Raw genomic sequence first — 14,349 nt, 5'->3', positions numbered from 1 at the left:
AGTTCGTCACTATTCAATCTTCAAGGCACTGGTGGTTTTCAAAGCACCTTGTAGTAGTATGCTGGAAATATCTCAGCTCACCACTTCACACTCCCCCATCACCAGAAGTGCCCAAAGGATCATTACCATATATTGGACAACTGCAATAATAATGATAATCCCAGCATGTTCAAAACAGCCAACTTTCTTTCCCCTGTGTTTCATTGGAGCACCTCGCATGTATTATTTTATTGACCCTTTGAAAAATAATCCTGCGATGTTTAACTTGGCGGTGGCTGTACAGTGACATGGTGACAAGGTCATATGGTCACTTGAAAGCCTGTGGCCCTCACCGGTACTCTTTCACTCATTTGCATAACCACTATATCCTAGGCATTTTTGCTCGCTGCTAGGATACAAAGATCAAGACAGTGTAACTCAGGGAAACTCTCAATAATTCAGATAGTCAGATAGACCAAAGTTCATGGCAAGTGTGGAGATGAAGTGATGGCTGGGTGCTCTGGGAATGTGTGGAAGGAGTCAGAAAGGCTTCTCAGAGGAAATGATTCCTCAGTCTGGAAGGGGAGGTAAAACTTGGTCAAATGACAAATGAAGGGCAGGAACGGCATCTCTGCTGTGGTGGGGTCCAGAGGGCAGCAGGTGCAGAGACATGGAAGACAGAAGGGTACGATCATGGGCAACGATCTTCTCAGCAGTGCAGAAGAGAGAGAGACAGGCAGCAGGCAGAGAGAACACTAAGAAGAACGAGACTGAGAAAGTAGGGTATGATTGGAGAACATCTCTTTCAGGTCAAGGAGTTTGGAGCTCATCTTGAAGGCTCCAGTGGCTTCTAGGGGTTTCTGAGCAAGTGTGCGATGTTCTAGGGAAACATTCACTCCATACTTTCAGTCTACTCTGTTAGCAGGGCCTAGCAAGGTCACAGCACTTCTAGCTTCTCCTCTCAAAGGAAAGGGGATGATTTGTTTTTCCAGTAAAACCAGAGACAGACAACAAATGTGTGACAATAGCAGATATGCTCTGGGTTCATGCAGCACTATGCCTGCCCTGTATGTATGCTCTAGGCTCATGCAGCACTATGCCTGCCCTGTATGTGTGCTCTAGGCTCATGCAGCACTATGCCTGCCCTGTATGTATGCTCTAGGCTCATGCAGCACTATGCCTGCCCTGTATGTGTGCCCCTTTGTACTTTCATACAAAGCACCCATGGCCAGGGAGTATTCAGACACATTAGCTGACATGCTTGCATGAGGCTTGAAAGATGGATTTAAAGCAGGTATACACTGGTGCATAGAGTTACTCTCAGAGCAGCTTGGATGAAGAACATCCCCTTGTCCCTAGAAATGGTGTTGTGCTCAACCCAAAAAATCTCAGGAAATGATGAGTTCCTCCCTTCAACTCCAAGCGGGGCTCTCAAGTCTCTCCTAAAAGGCAGTAGGTTACCCAACACCTTTAATAAGTCTTTCTGCTCTGGTGATGCCACTTGCATCCAAGAACCTAACTGAAATGACAGGACAGCTCCTCTCCTTGTCTCACTCAGTGATCCAATCACAGGGGTTTCTTTCAGGGCTCCATGGAAGGCCACCTATGCACTCCAAGAGTGACAAGAGCTGTCCCCATCAGCTTAGACTAATTTAGAAAAATGCCAGAAGCCTCATATAGCTACACAGCCTAAATTTTCTCATCAACTTTCTTAAACATCAGACTCGTGATTTCATCTTTGTCTAAATCAGCTTCACCTCTTATTTGACTTGTAAGTTGAAGAGAGAAAGAACGTGTTCACACATCTTCCCTGGTACCCTTCCTCCCCTTGAAAATGAAAACACATGTCTACTTTGCAAACAGGGAGAGCAGTTGTAATCAGCCACTTGGCTAAAACAAACTCAATTCCAGAGTCAGTCTGGAGTAAGGGGAGGATTGCTTTCTTACTAATCAGGCAATAGGAGCCTGTGGGGTGCAGAGACTTCAGGTGGGAGAGGATGCAATCTGTTGATCACCAGGGGACCCTTCATAAAAACGGTCAGATTCGCAAGCCCTCAAACTCATTTGTGCCGTTCACAGGGGGCTGATTTCCCCCATGACTCTCCTCGAGTTGTCCCAACACACCTGTTTGCAAGGCATGTGGTCTCTACACCCAACCCTCTTAAAGCTGGAAATGGAAGTTAAGTAAGAACTAAGGACAACTAATCTCAAGTAGAATCATAAAGAATTAGACAGGCTAAGTTACAGGGAAAAACAACAAACAAACAAACAAAAGCAACAGCCAAGAAGTCCAAAGGTTCCCCAAGCCTCATATCATTGGTTAGTTCAAATCTCTTTCGTGCATTTTTCACTATTCAAATAAGGAGGGAAGGACTGGAAATCAAGCTGTTCTTGCTGCAGAGCCCTTTCATCCTCCACATAGCAGGAGGTGGGTGCAGAGGAAGTGGGCGACGTCTGCTTTGCACACAAGTGCTGGCAAACTTACAAGCAAGCTGAGAGGACACCAGAATGACAAGAGTCAGAGGGATTGCTCGGTGTGTCTACCAATACCCGTCCTTCTCATCTTCCAAAAATGGAAGCTCCATTCTGGCACAAATCCACTCAAAATAAAAACAATAATCCTTCCTCTCCCTTCTGTTAGGAATGAGAATGTAAGACTAAATTGAAGGTGCAACTCCCAGTCAAGTCCTGAAAATAAATGGGAGGCTCCTCTTCTGCTCCCTCTTCTCCCTTTCCACCATCTGGCCAGAAGGAGGACATGGTGACATCACATCATGGATCATGAAGATAGCATGGCACCCTAGGGATGAGGAAGCATCTAGTTAAGGAACTGGAGTCTATATGACTTCCTGGATCATAGCCTCCCTGCGGGCTCAGACCTGTACAAAACTGAGAAATGCATTTCTATCATTATAAAGACACCTTTAAAACACTTTGTTTAGGGCCTTGGTTACAAGCAATTGGACTGATGTGCTAAATAGTGGAGATGGCATATCACCATATGGAGGAGTCTCACTTTATCAGAATATAGTTGCAAAGAAAAAACTAACGGTACGGCAAAAGTTATGTTTCTACTGGAAAGTGACACTCTTCACACAGGGGAGTGGCACTCAGGCCAAACCTGGTGGCTCTGAACTCATCACTTATCAGTGTTTCAAATGGGTATAATTTCTGATTAATCCATAGCTATGGCAAAGATGGGTAGAAATGCAAGTGCACTGAACATAATACTAGATCAGCTGACCATGCCAAGACATGAAAGTAAATCTGATAGTGAAGGGGAAGATGCAGAAATATAAACCATAGATATGAGAGGAATCAATCCACACACAAGAATGTGATTTTCAAATCTAAGAGGTCAGATGTCTGGGGTTACTCATTCAGGGGCAAACAGTCTTATGCCTCGAAATAGGCTATAAGGATAACAAGTGTAAGCTCAGCGTAATAACGGATGTTCACAATGATATTTCTGAATCATTCTATTTTGGAAAGCATGGAAGTAATTCATTTATAAGTATTTTCAGAACATTAGTCATCTTGAGACTTTGCTTATTTGAAATATCTCAGTCCATGTGACAACATGTGCATAAATTATTCCACAGACATCATTGTTAGATGAAATACATTTGGGTAGCCCATGCATGGTCAAGGTTTATAGCCCTGTGTTTCCTATCTCCACTTTTTCAGGCCTTGCCCAGAGGTAATGACCTAGAGATGAATTATACACCCTGAATGTGGAACTAGTCATTGCTGCTGTCAGAAAATGCCTAGTGTAGTTTAGACACAAACAAAGAAGTCATTATAACTTGGATCACACCTCTATGTGGGGAAAGATATACGTGATATAGACAAACGGAAAGAAAAATCACCATCCACCGTATAAAAGGTGCTCTAATGAAATGAGACAGACCACCTAAAGGAACATTGGGCAAAGATGATGAATGAGTGAATCCAAGTCTCATAATGAATGTGAAAAGATGCTCCCGCCTATCAAACACCTAGGAAACACAAAGCAGGGGAGCAATGCAACACCACCCCTTACCTGCGAGGTTCAAGGAAAAGAATGCTCAAGCTTGCTGCCAGCAAGAGGGGGAAAGGTTACTTTGTACATGTGAAGGAAAACATGAGTTAACTCTTTCCTTGGAAAGTAACATGATGCCATCTACTAACCTTTAAGCAAGACCTATCTTTCCACCGATGGAAATTACTTTGGGGAATCTACTCCTACAAGTTAAAGCATCAATAGAAACAGTAAATGTACAAGGCTGGCAATTTCAGCATCATTTATAAAAATTTGTGAACAAAATTAAGTTCCTGTCAGCAGGGAAATGGCTGAAAAATCTGTGACATATTCATTCTATTAAAAAGTATACAGTCATTGAAAACAGTGGTGTATCTATACCAACTGACCTGAGAAGTCTGTCCTGTGTGTGTGTGTGTGTGTGTGTGTGTGTGTGTGTGTGTGTGTGTGTGTATGTGGTGTGTCTGTGTCTGTGTTTTAATACACATATGTATAAATGATAATAGAAGAAAATTTAGGTTAATTTATAAGCAATCAAAAAGATATTAAAAATAAGATATTCAAGATAAAATAATATAAAGTTAAATATGCCAACAGATGCTATGTATGTATGCATGCACATATACGAGCATATAAATACAAAAGAATCACAAAATGAGAGATAACACAAAGTACTGTAATTCAAGCGGATTTTTACTAGCATCTTATTTTTCTATACTTCATTTTTACAACTGAATTCTATCATTTACATGTTACAAAATGATAAAGAAACAAAACCACCCACATGATTGGTGTACCTCATTCAGGAGAGCTCCTGCAGGCCAAGGAAGCTAACTTCAGATGTAAGTGACCAGAACATGTAGAGGAGGTATGAGAAAAAGTGTTGCGGGCAGGAAAAACGGCATAAGTGAAGGTGTTGGGGAAGAAAGAAATCAGGGATTACTGAGGTTTTCCAGTTTAGAGACAGCAAAAAGTTCAAAATACCGAAGCAAACAGCTGAAGCTCTGTGTCTGCGATAGACCCAACAGCTACAATAGACATGGTCTCCATAATGCATTTACCAAATGATCTTTACTTAACATTGACAGATGAAAACAGCTTGGCTTTTAGCCAGCTCCACAAATGGACAAATATTTTGAGTGCTTAGGACTCTGTCCATGGTGACACCATGTGTTATACTCAGTTTGGTAACATTTTCATTCTAAACCCTCCTTCCTGTCAGTTTCCAACTTGCCTGTAAATATTTGCTTGGAGAAAAATATCACCAAATGATCTCAACTCAAGCTGGGGTGGAGGTGGCGGGTGGAGAAGGTCGTTTTGAAACATGGAGCTGCTGCATTCTGCATATTAACTAAACAAGAAGTCTCAAGACCTGTGGCTCAGAGCTCATTTCAGGAAAAAAAATGCTTTTATTTACTAAAAGCTGATGAATACAGATGAATTCTTTATTTAGTATTCACACTTATTAATTCTGCCCCCTCTGAGATAGGAACCACACAAGCTTTGCCAGGTGAATTAAAAGGCTATCTGATGTCACTAGGTCACCTGTTCTCTGCAATGTGGCTATTGGAGGATTGTCATGGGGACTCTTTTCAATAATATAGCAGTCTTGCACTGTCACCAATAAGGAAAGATCCCAAGTATCATTAACAATACCACTTCCTTGTGCAAACCTAAAAAGTGACACACTGTGGTCCTCAGCAGCTGATCCCAACCTGAGAAATGCTCTTCCCTCTGACACAAAGTGTCTTTCACTCTGTAACCCAGGCTTCAGAACACAAGGGACCCAGTTTACCTATCCCCATCACTCTTAGAACACATGGCAGGTAATGTTATTATTATATTTCTAAGGAATTGAAAGAGATAAACAAAACATCAGGCAGCTTTTCATGTAGCTGACAGCTCAATGGGAGGAAAAGACAGGAGGAAAACTCAGTCAGTCAAATGCAATACTATAACTTTTTAGACTGTGGTCCCACTGAGCATTGAGATGATAAAAAAAAATACAAGAAAGTATTCAGGCTTTCCATGCTTAGCTGGATGTTAAGAGTACCAACAGCCGGTTGGTGGTGGCACACACCTTTAATCCCAGCACTCGGGAGGCAGATCTCTGTGAGGCCAGCCTGGTGTACAGAGTGAGTTCCAGGATAGCCACAGCTGTTGCACAGAGAAACCTGTCTCAAAAAACAAATGAACAAACAAACAAAAGGAGCAGCAACAGGGACCAGTGGGAAAAGCCCAGAGAAAGGAACTGATAACAGACATTAACACCAGACCTACAGGATTCCAATCTCATCTTAGTAGGGATGAGACTCCCAGCCTTCTAGAACCTCATAGAGACTCAGTTTCCTAATGGGAAAATAGGAGACTGTTTTGAATATAATGGAATAGCATGAGAAGTACCCATAAGCAAAAGATAGAACATGTCAGTAGAGACAGCTGTTGTGAAACCATCAATAATAATGCTGCTGATGTTGCTGCTGCTTATGGTGATGATGGTGGTGGTGGTGGTGGTGGTGGTGGTGGTGGTGGTGGTGGTGGTGGTGACAACCATGGGGTGGTGGTGGTGGTGGTGGTGGTGATGGTGGTGGTGGTGGTGCTGGTGGTGCTGGTGGTGCTGGTGGTGCTGGTGGTGCTGGTGGTGCTGGTTGTGCTGGTGCTGGTGCTGGTGTAACTATGGTGATAATAATGATGCTGAAGATAGTTCCAAGTGCTAAGAAACTGTAGGTTTTCACATAGCTCCCAGAATCTTATATAACTGAACAGTGAGGAGCACAAGCCACTTGTGTTTAAATCCCAGCTCCACCATTTGGCATCTTATGTTCTTCCCATGTGAAATATGAAAATGAACCGGGTTAACACATCTGAAACCTAGAGAGCAGAACCTTTGCACATGACAAATGTCTTCTCCTCTTAATGGAGCACCTGCAGGGCTGTGCTCTCTCTATGTGCCATGTGGTTAGGAGCAGCCATCCAGAAGCAACTCGGCACAGTGGGAAGAGCACAGTGTCCTGGGTCCAAAGGGCTTGAGTCCAGTGCAGGCTCTTCATGCACCATGATCCAAGGCAAGGTGCTCAATGTCTCTGATCCTTGGCTACTTTTCTATTTGTTAAAATCTCAGCAAAGACTTCATTGTTGCCAAGTTGGCATTGTTTAACTAAGGATAAAGTTCACAGGATTAGTACAAGAATAGAATGAGAGAATGGAGGATGCAAATTCAACCAAGTGTCTGACTCACAGGAAGCTGGCAGTAAGCAGAATTCTAGTGCATTACCCTACTCAGAAGACAAATATCAAATTCAAGCTCTGATGGCCTCCAGTACCGACTGCCTCACTGACAAAGTATCCATATTCATAGTTTTCAACCATCCTATAGGACCAGAAGTCACATCTACAACTGTTCCCTAAAGTCTTAAGCCATGTGATTCTAATTAAAACAATACCTCAAAATGCAGTTGAGTAGGACTAGAGGATAGAAGGCTCACTTAATGAAATGGTCACAGAACATGCTGACCCCGCTGGTGCTTCAGTCTCCAGGCATGAGTGCCAGTACAGTTTCACCCTTTCCAGTAGGAACCCCTATAGCCATCCTTCATGCACACTCAGTCATTGCACTCAACTGAAAGCAGAAGGGACCTACTCACTTCTAGGATCAGCTCTTACATGTAAGGATACACAGTGACCCATGAGCTCAAATACCTGGGCTAAGGCCTCATCCTGTCTCTAAGAGCTTAACTAGTGCATGTTACTTGTCATACATACTTTTTTTTCTGTAAAAAGAAAGTGACACCTGTCTTAGTTACTTTTCTATGGCTGTGAAGAGATACAATGGCCAAGGAAACTAATAAATAGTTTCAGAGGGCAAGTCCATGACCATCATCGGGAGGAGCATGGCAGCAGGCAGGCAAGCAGACATGGTGCTGAAGAGCTTACATCCTGTTCTATAAGCATGAGCCAGAGAAAGAGAGCTAGCTGGGTATGGCATTGGCCTTTTGAAACCTCATGCCCATCCCCAGTGACATAACTCCTCCAACAAGGCCACACCTCCTAATCCTTCCCAAACAGCTCCACCAAGTAGAGACCAAGTATTCAATATATGAGCCTATGGGGGCAATTCTCATACAAACCACTACACCAGCTCACTGGAAAGGTAACTGAAGGCATGGGCTAGGAGACTCCATAAACTTTCATGCATGCTCTGAGCAGGTAACGGGTGCATGAAACTATAGTGCTTGTGTCTGATGCCCTCAGATCTACAGGGAGCAAAATAGTAAGAATGGGGACAATAAAAGGAAGATCTGAGCTGCAACTCAGACTCTAGTGTCCTTTCTCTTTCTGACTTGGCCAATTGATGTCACCTCTTAAAGCTTAGCACTCTTCTTCTATAAAAGTAAGGATTGTTAGCCGGGCGGTGGTGGCGCACGCCTTTAATCCCAGCACTCGGGAGGCAGAGGCAGGCGGATCTTTGTGAGTTCGAGGCCAGCCTGGGCTACCAAGTGAGTTCCAGGAAAGGCGCAAATCTACACAGAGAAACCCTGTCTCGAAAAACCAAAAAAAAAAAAAAAAAAAAAAAAAAAGTAAGAATTGTGATACCATCACATAGGGTGATGGCACACTTAGTGGGGTGTTTAATATAATTGTTAAAATAAACTCGATTCATATTTTTGTCTCATTGTTTAAAATTATCCCAGTGGCTTGTAGTGTTCATGTCTCCCACAGTTGCTAGGCACCACCTACACATGCATCTTCTGCCTGAAGGAGCATGTGTATGCCTGCCTGTACTCCATGGTCCCCAGATATAATCTAGTTAGGAAACTATGGCATAAAGTTCAAGGAGCCACATAAATGTTTAGTAATGTGTGTTCAACATAGAGGTAGGTCATTTAAACGGTCAAGGGAGGGATTGTTACATGTGTCTTAAATGGTAGAGTATCATTTGAATTTTTGAAAAATTATAACTTTGTAAATAAAAAAAAATTAGAGTAAGAGAAAATAAGAACTGGGTGTGAGGGCTCATACCCACAAACCCAACACTCAGGAGGCAGAAGTAGGAGGAATGCTGTTAGTTTAAGGCCAGCTTAGGCTATGTAATGAGTTCTAGAATAGCAAGAAGGAAACAGAGAAATGGTCTTTATGGGGCAGGGGGCAGGGAGAAGGAGAGGGGAAGGGAGAGAGAGCAGAGAAAATAAGGAACAATGGGATAATGTCAAGGGCACTGGCCATCCTTTAGAAGCTCCTAAATGAAGTGATCTTTAAGCTAAAATCATATGTCTGTGCTAATTGTTGTGGTGTGCCCTGGGATGAATGAGGAAAACGAACTGTCCCTTGCTTGGAAGGAATGCAGTCTGTTGGAAGATATAGACCCTGGAAACTCCTGGCACCCACTTCAAAAGACACATGTGACAAGAACAGAGGGAACAGAAGCCTCACACAAGAAAAGGGTCTTTGTGTGATGGATCTGGAGGGATGGGTTCAGCTCACTAGACTGAAGAACACCACTCTGGTTTCCAATGGGTAAAGCCGCAAAGGTACCAGGTACAGTACAGGTGGAGTGCAGGTAGGATACGAATGCATATGTGGACAGGTACACAAGTGTGACATGCAGCAGTATGTAAGGGATGCAATACAACTGTGCCCATGTGTACTTGTGTATGCATACAAGTCTGTGTTGGTATGGCTAGGAGGAGTAAATGGGGGTATGGTGCTGTGTACATGAGATTTGGGGTACGGGTATAATTAGATTTTGTGTATATATGTGGAGGTTTGTGACACTGTGCTTTTGTGTGTGTGTGTGTGCTTATATATTTATAAGCATACATTACATATATGAATAATATACTCTGCGTATATTTGTGAGCAAGATTATGTATATAGACAAAAGTGTGTGGTGCTGCAAGTATACCTTGGGTGTGCATATGTGGGATGAAGGCAGTATGTGCATATGTGTGTGACAGCATGTGTGACTGTGTATGTATGTTGGGATGTATGCCAGGATGTGTGCTTATATGAGCATTACTATACACATGTATATGTATGGTTGTGTGTGATTCTGTGTGCACTGGTACGAAGGTGTGCGGTACCGGGTGCAAGTCGTGAGGGTGTATGCATTGAAATACATGTGTGAAACGTTGGGAGGCGGGAAGAAGGCCAGCCAGTGAAAGCCCTTGATGTCTGTGGTCAGGAATTTGAATAATATGCTCTAGGCAGTAGGGTGCCCTTTATGGTTTTGATCTGGGAAGAAATGTGATCAAAGGCATCTTTTAGAAAGATCATATCGGCTGCAGATGGGCCTGTTCCAGAGGACAGAAGATGAGCTGGGAGGCCCAAATGATGCCTGCATGGGGATTAGGGGCTGGAGAAGAGAAATGACTGACTTATTGTCCCATTACCTCACTATCTTTCACTTTACTTCCCCGAGGTTAAATAAATCATACGTTTTTTAAAAGAGTTGTCCATTCCACGGAAGAAAGATCTCCAAACAAAGGGACACCTCCTTCAAATCATTAGATGCTCAGCCTCACTTGATTCAGTCAAAAACAAGCTCTCCACTGGGCACAGCCACACTACCCTGCAAACACAGCAATCCCGGCTCCCACTGTACCAATGGGAAACCCCAGGCAAGGATGAGAGGATGAGAGACGGAGTCACAGGCTTTCAGTGATTCAACACTTGTTTCATAACTGTCTGAGAGTATCCACGGTGTGTTTCAAGCAGCAAGCCTCTCTGGAACAACTCTTGTACAGCTTAAGGTCTTCTCTCACTTCTTATTTTGCCAAGCCAGATGACAGGACAAGACTTGCTTCACATGAGTACTCTTCTTTCCTTTGGTGCTAATGTTAATCTTTTCAGTCCCTGTGCCCTAAATCTTCTCTGCATCCCATCTTGCTTTTCTCTTCCCCACTCTCTGGCTGTATTTGAAATCTTGAGCTTTTTCTGTCTCTTCATTTCTCACCAATCCCATTCCACCACCACCCCTTTTTGTCATTCTTTTCCTCACTCATCATTCTTCTCCCATATCTCTTCCCACTATAAAAGAAAAAAAAATAGTCTATTTTAGAAAAAAGAGCAAGGTCTTGGCTAGCACCAGAATCTACAACCAATATAGTCACTGCAAAGCAACTGGCTGAGTCCAGCTTCTGGCGGGGGGAGGGGGGGCGGATCTTAGCAAATGGCAAGCACTGAAGGGTGGCCACTCATTTTTGAAAAACATAAGAGTAGCCTATGGCCCACAGTTGCCCCCTGGATGCCAGTATCACTGGGTACTCTTCCAGGGGGTGCTAAGTAGCCCCTGGATGCCAGTATCACTGGGTACTCTTCCAGGGGGGTGCTAAGTAGCCCCAGCCAGACCCCTCCCTCTGCACTGGGAAGGAGCCGTCCCTACCCCTCACATTGTACTGCCCAGCCATTCCTCCCACCAATTATAGCAAGGGGTGGAGGGAAGCCATAAAATTCGGAACCAGCTCCTGTCAGCGCTGCTGGCATTGCAGAGACCACTGTGTCCAACCTGATCAGATCTCCGGTGGAGATGGGGCCCTACGACCAAAGCCAAAGGGATCCCTATCACTGGAACCTCAAACACAGGACCTGTTGCAAAAATCTTGTCTGCCCGAGGAAACACCTCCAGGTTTTTGCCTTTGGAATAGGATTCTACTACCTTATATGCAGGTGTCTAAACGGATAGAAGCAGCTTAAGCTTGACATAAAAAGGAGTTAAAAAGGCACCCGGTGCGTTTGGAATCCACTGCATGCACCCCTGCAAAGAAGATGTGATAGGGAAGTGTGTAGAAAAGAAGGCTGCAGCGGTGGAGAGCTCTAAGCTCTGAAGACCTTTTTAATATGGCTGTATTGTAATACTGCAGTGCCAAACCCCACCAGTGGTTCCAAAAACGAAAAGGGAAAAAAAAAAAAAAGGAGCCTTGCTATGCAACAGAACTTCCCAGCCCTGGAAACAGATTGCCTCCCTTTTGCACCCATTTAATAATGGCTTTATTTAGCACAATCGGGGGAGATGTGTGTTCTGCTAGGGAGTGTACAGAGAGCTCCGTCTGCAACGACACGATTCTTCCTACATGAAACTAAGATGCAATCCCCTAAACTCAGCCTCCCAAAGCGTAGCAACGCCACTGTGAGGAGCTGCGATTCACAGAGAGAGCTCCTTGGAGGTTTGTATGTGTGTGTGGTGGCGAGTCGGAGGGAGCGGTCAGGCATGCAAGGAGACACACCTTTCCTCCAAGCGGTTGGATACACCATGCTTCCTGCAAAGTCCACCCAGACTGTGCTGTCAAGGGTTAATTTCCTCAGCAAAAACTGAAACACACATACACCTCTACTTCGTCGAACCCCCCACCATCTCGGTCACCATCACGCATTTGAATCTTCATCTTAAATTCCAAATCCTCCCCCCCCCCACCCCAATCAGTCCTATCTTTTGGGAACAGCTCCTGCACCTGGGCTCGATTCCCGCCTCATCACCGGTGGAAACCCAGAGAGCCCGGCATAATTATTTTCCTACAAGGTTATGCCTAATTGGCCACTAACCTAATTGATTAATCATCTCATTTTTCAAAGCAGCATCCAAGAGTCAGGCTAGCGAGGAGATGGGAAAACATGTATGCAATAGTCCACGGGGTAAAATATACAGACCTAGGGAAAGACCCCAGGCCAGCTAAACCGAAGTGGCCAGAAATGAAAAGAGAACACCAGGACAGGAGCAGGGAAATGCGCACGACCACTGGAGAACCAAGCCAGGAGCCTCTAAGCTGCCTGAGTCCGGCAGGCTGCAACAGGAATGAAGTTGTTTTCCCCGGGGACCGAAGGGTTAAATGATTGCGCGTCAACCCTGTCTCCTCTGTGCTGGAGGGGAGCAGAATCCACTTGTTCCCTTCTCAGGCAAATCCCCCTGGGGGTCCTGAGGGTCGCCTTGGCTTTCTGTCCACAACTTGCACCTCTCTGCGCGGCCCTCGTCTGCGCCTTTGCGAGCTACCCAAAAACTTTGCGCACACTGCGGCCGCCGCCTGGGCCGCTTTGCGCGGCGGAACGCACCACCAAGTCCAAGTGCTATGCGCAGCCCTTCCGCAGCCACCGCCGCTCGGCTTTGGGCATCAGAGTTTTCCTCCGCCTCCAGTCCCCACGCAGGGGCTCCCTCGTGGCTGCGGGAACGCGCCTCCCGGCCCGCAGTGGGCATCGCGGCCGCGGCGCTGCAGACCACCACCCTGCAGGGTCCCTACGGCACCCACCCGACGGCTGGACGCCTGCAGCCACCCTTCCCCTGGCGCGCCCACTCCAGCCTCCCACGCCGCGGCCGCTGGGCGCAACACCTTCTCCTACCTACTAGCCGCCGAGGACCACACTCTCCGCTCAGCCCTCTCGACTCTTCATCCTCTGACTGCAGAACAGGGCGACCGGACTCTGCTTTTGTTCCCTGGGGCGGGGAGGTCCGTGCGGGGCCAAGGACCGGGAGATGCCACGGAGCTGGGTATCTGAGGGAAGGGAGGCTCACTCCCAGCAGCTCTGCTGGCAGCAGTAGTGGCGGCGGCGGCGGCAGCGGTGGCAGCAGCAGCAGCAGCAGCAGCAGTAGAGATAGTGCCGGCTCTCTGCAGGCTACATCTTTCATACCTTATACATCACTACCGAATTCCCCCGAATAGGAGAGCCCTTCAGCATTTCGCCCCCTAACGCAGGAGCGGGCGCCAGAAACAGTGTTTTGTCTGGACCTGGCCACAGTGTGGACTCTGTTAGGGGAACAGGACCTCAGTACCCACTCGCCACTAGCAGACTCCCTCCCAGACAACAACAGCACCTCCTATAACCATCACTGGTCTCTCCACAGCTCTCTGCTTAGGCGGTCTGTGTCTGCTCCCCAGAAGGTCTGGGCTTTAGGACAAGCAACAGTGATTTATGCTATGGAAACTCATTCCCAACTGCCTGTTTGAGTCTTCCGAAGGAGTGTCTTCGCCCAGAATCTTACTGCTGCAGACGCACCCTCCTGATTGCACAAGGTTGCTGCACGCCCGGGAACAGGCTTGTAGGCACTGGGACAGGCAGCCACGGGGTCCACTTGCAGTCGTGAGACCTTAGCAAATTGCCAAATGATTGAGTCCCTGTTGCTTTATCTATAAAATGGGAATCAGATAAGTTTTCCTGTAAGGTTGCAGTGTGAATAAAATAAGCAGAGTGGAGCTCCCCGAACAAAGCTTTTTCTTCCTTCTTCCAATGAAAGCCGGTCCTTCCTCAAAAAAAAAAAAAAAAAGTCAACAATTCACTCAAAAAATATTTGCCATGAGCTTACCTCTGTTTTATGCCAACTTCTCTTTTATAGAGTACAGTAGAGCTTGCTTTGGATTTCTGTG

General features: G+C 45.6%; 1 protein-coding gene across 1 annotated transcript in view; it reads right to left on the bottom strand.

Annotated features, from left to right (window-relative positions):
- Dab1 (DAB adaptor protein 1) overlaps positions 1 to 13,587 on the bottom strand; it is a 1,137,674-nt gene extending 1,124,087 nt beyond the window's left edge. Inside the window, exon 1 of the mRNA XM_042271518.2 lies at positions 13,328 to 13,587. The gene's annotated coding sequence lies outside the window, so the exon portion shown is untranslated. The remainder of the gene's footprint in view (positions 1 to 13,327) is intronic.
- Between the last annotated feature and the right edge of the window lie 762 nt (positions 13,588 to 14,349).

This window comes from Peromyscus maniculatus, chromosome 2 (genome assembly GCF_049852395.1).
Source record: "Peromyscus maniculatus bairdii isolate BWxNUB_F1_BW_parent chromosome 2, HU_Pman_BW_mat_3.1, whole genome shotgun sequence".
NCBI lineage: Eukaryota > Metazoa > Chordata > Mammalia > Rodentia > Cricetidae > Peromyscus > Peromyscus maniculatus.
Note: the sequence above shows the minus strand (reverse complement) of the source record. Positions and strands in the feature narration are given on the sequence as shown.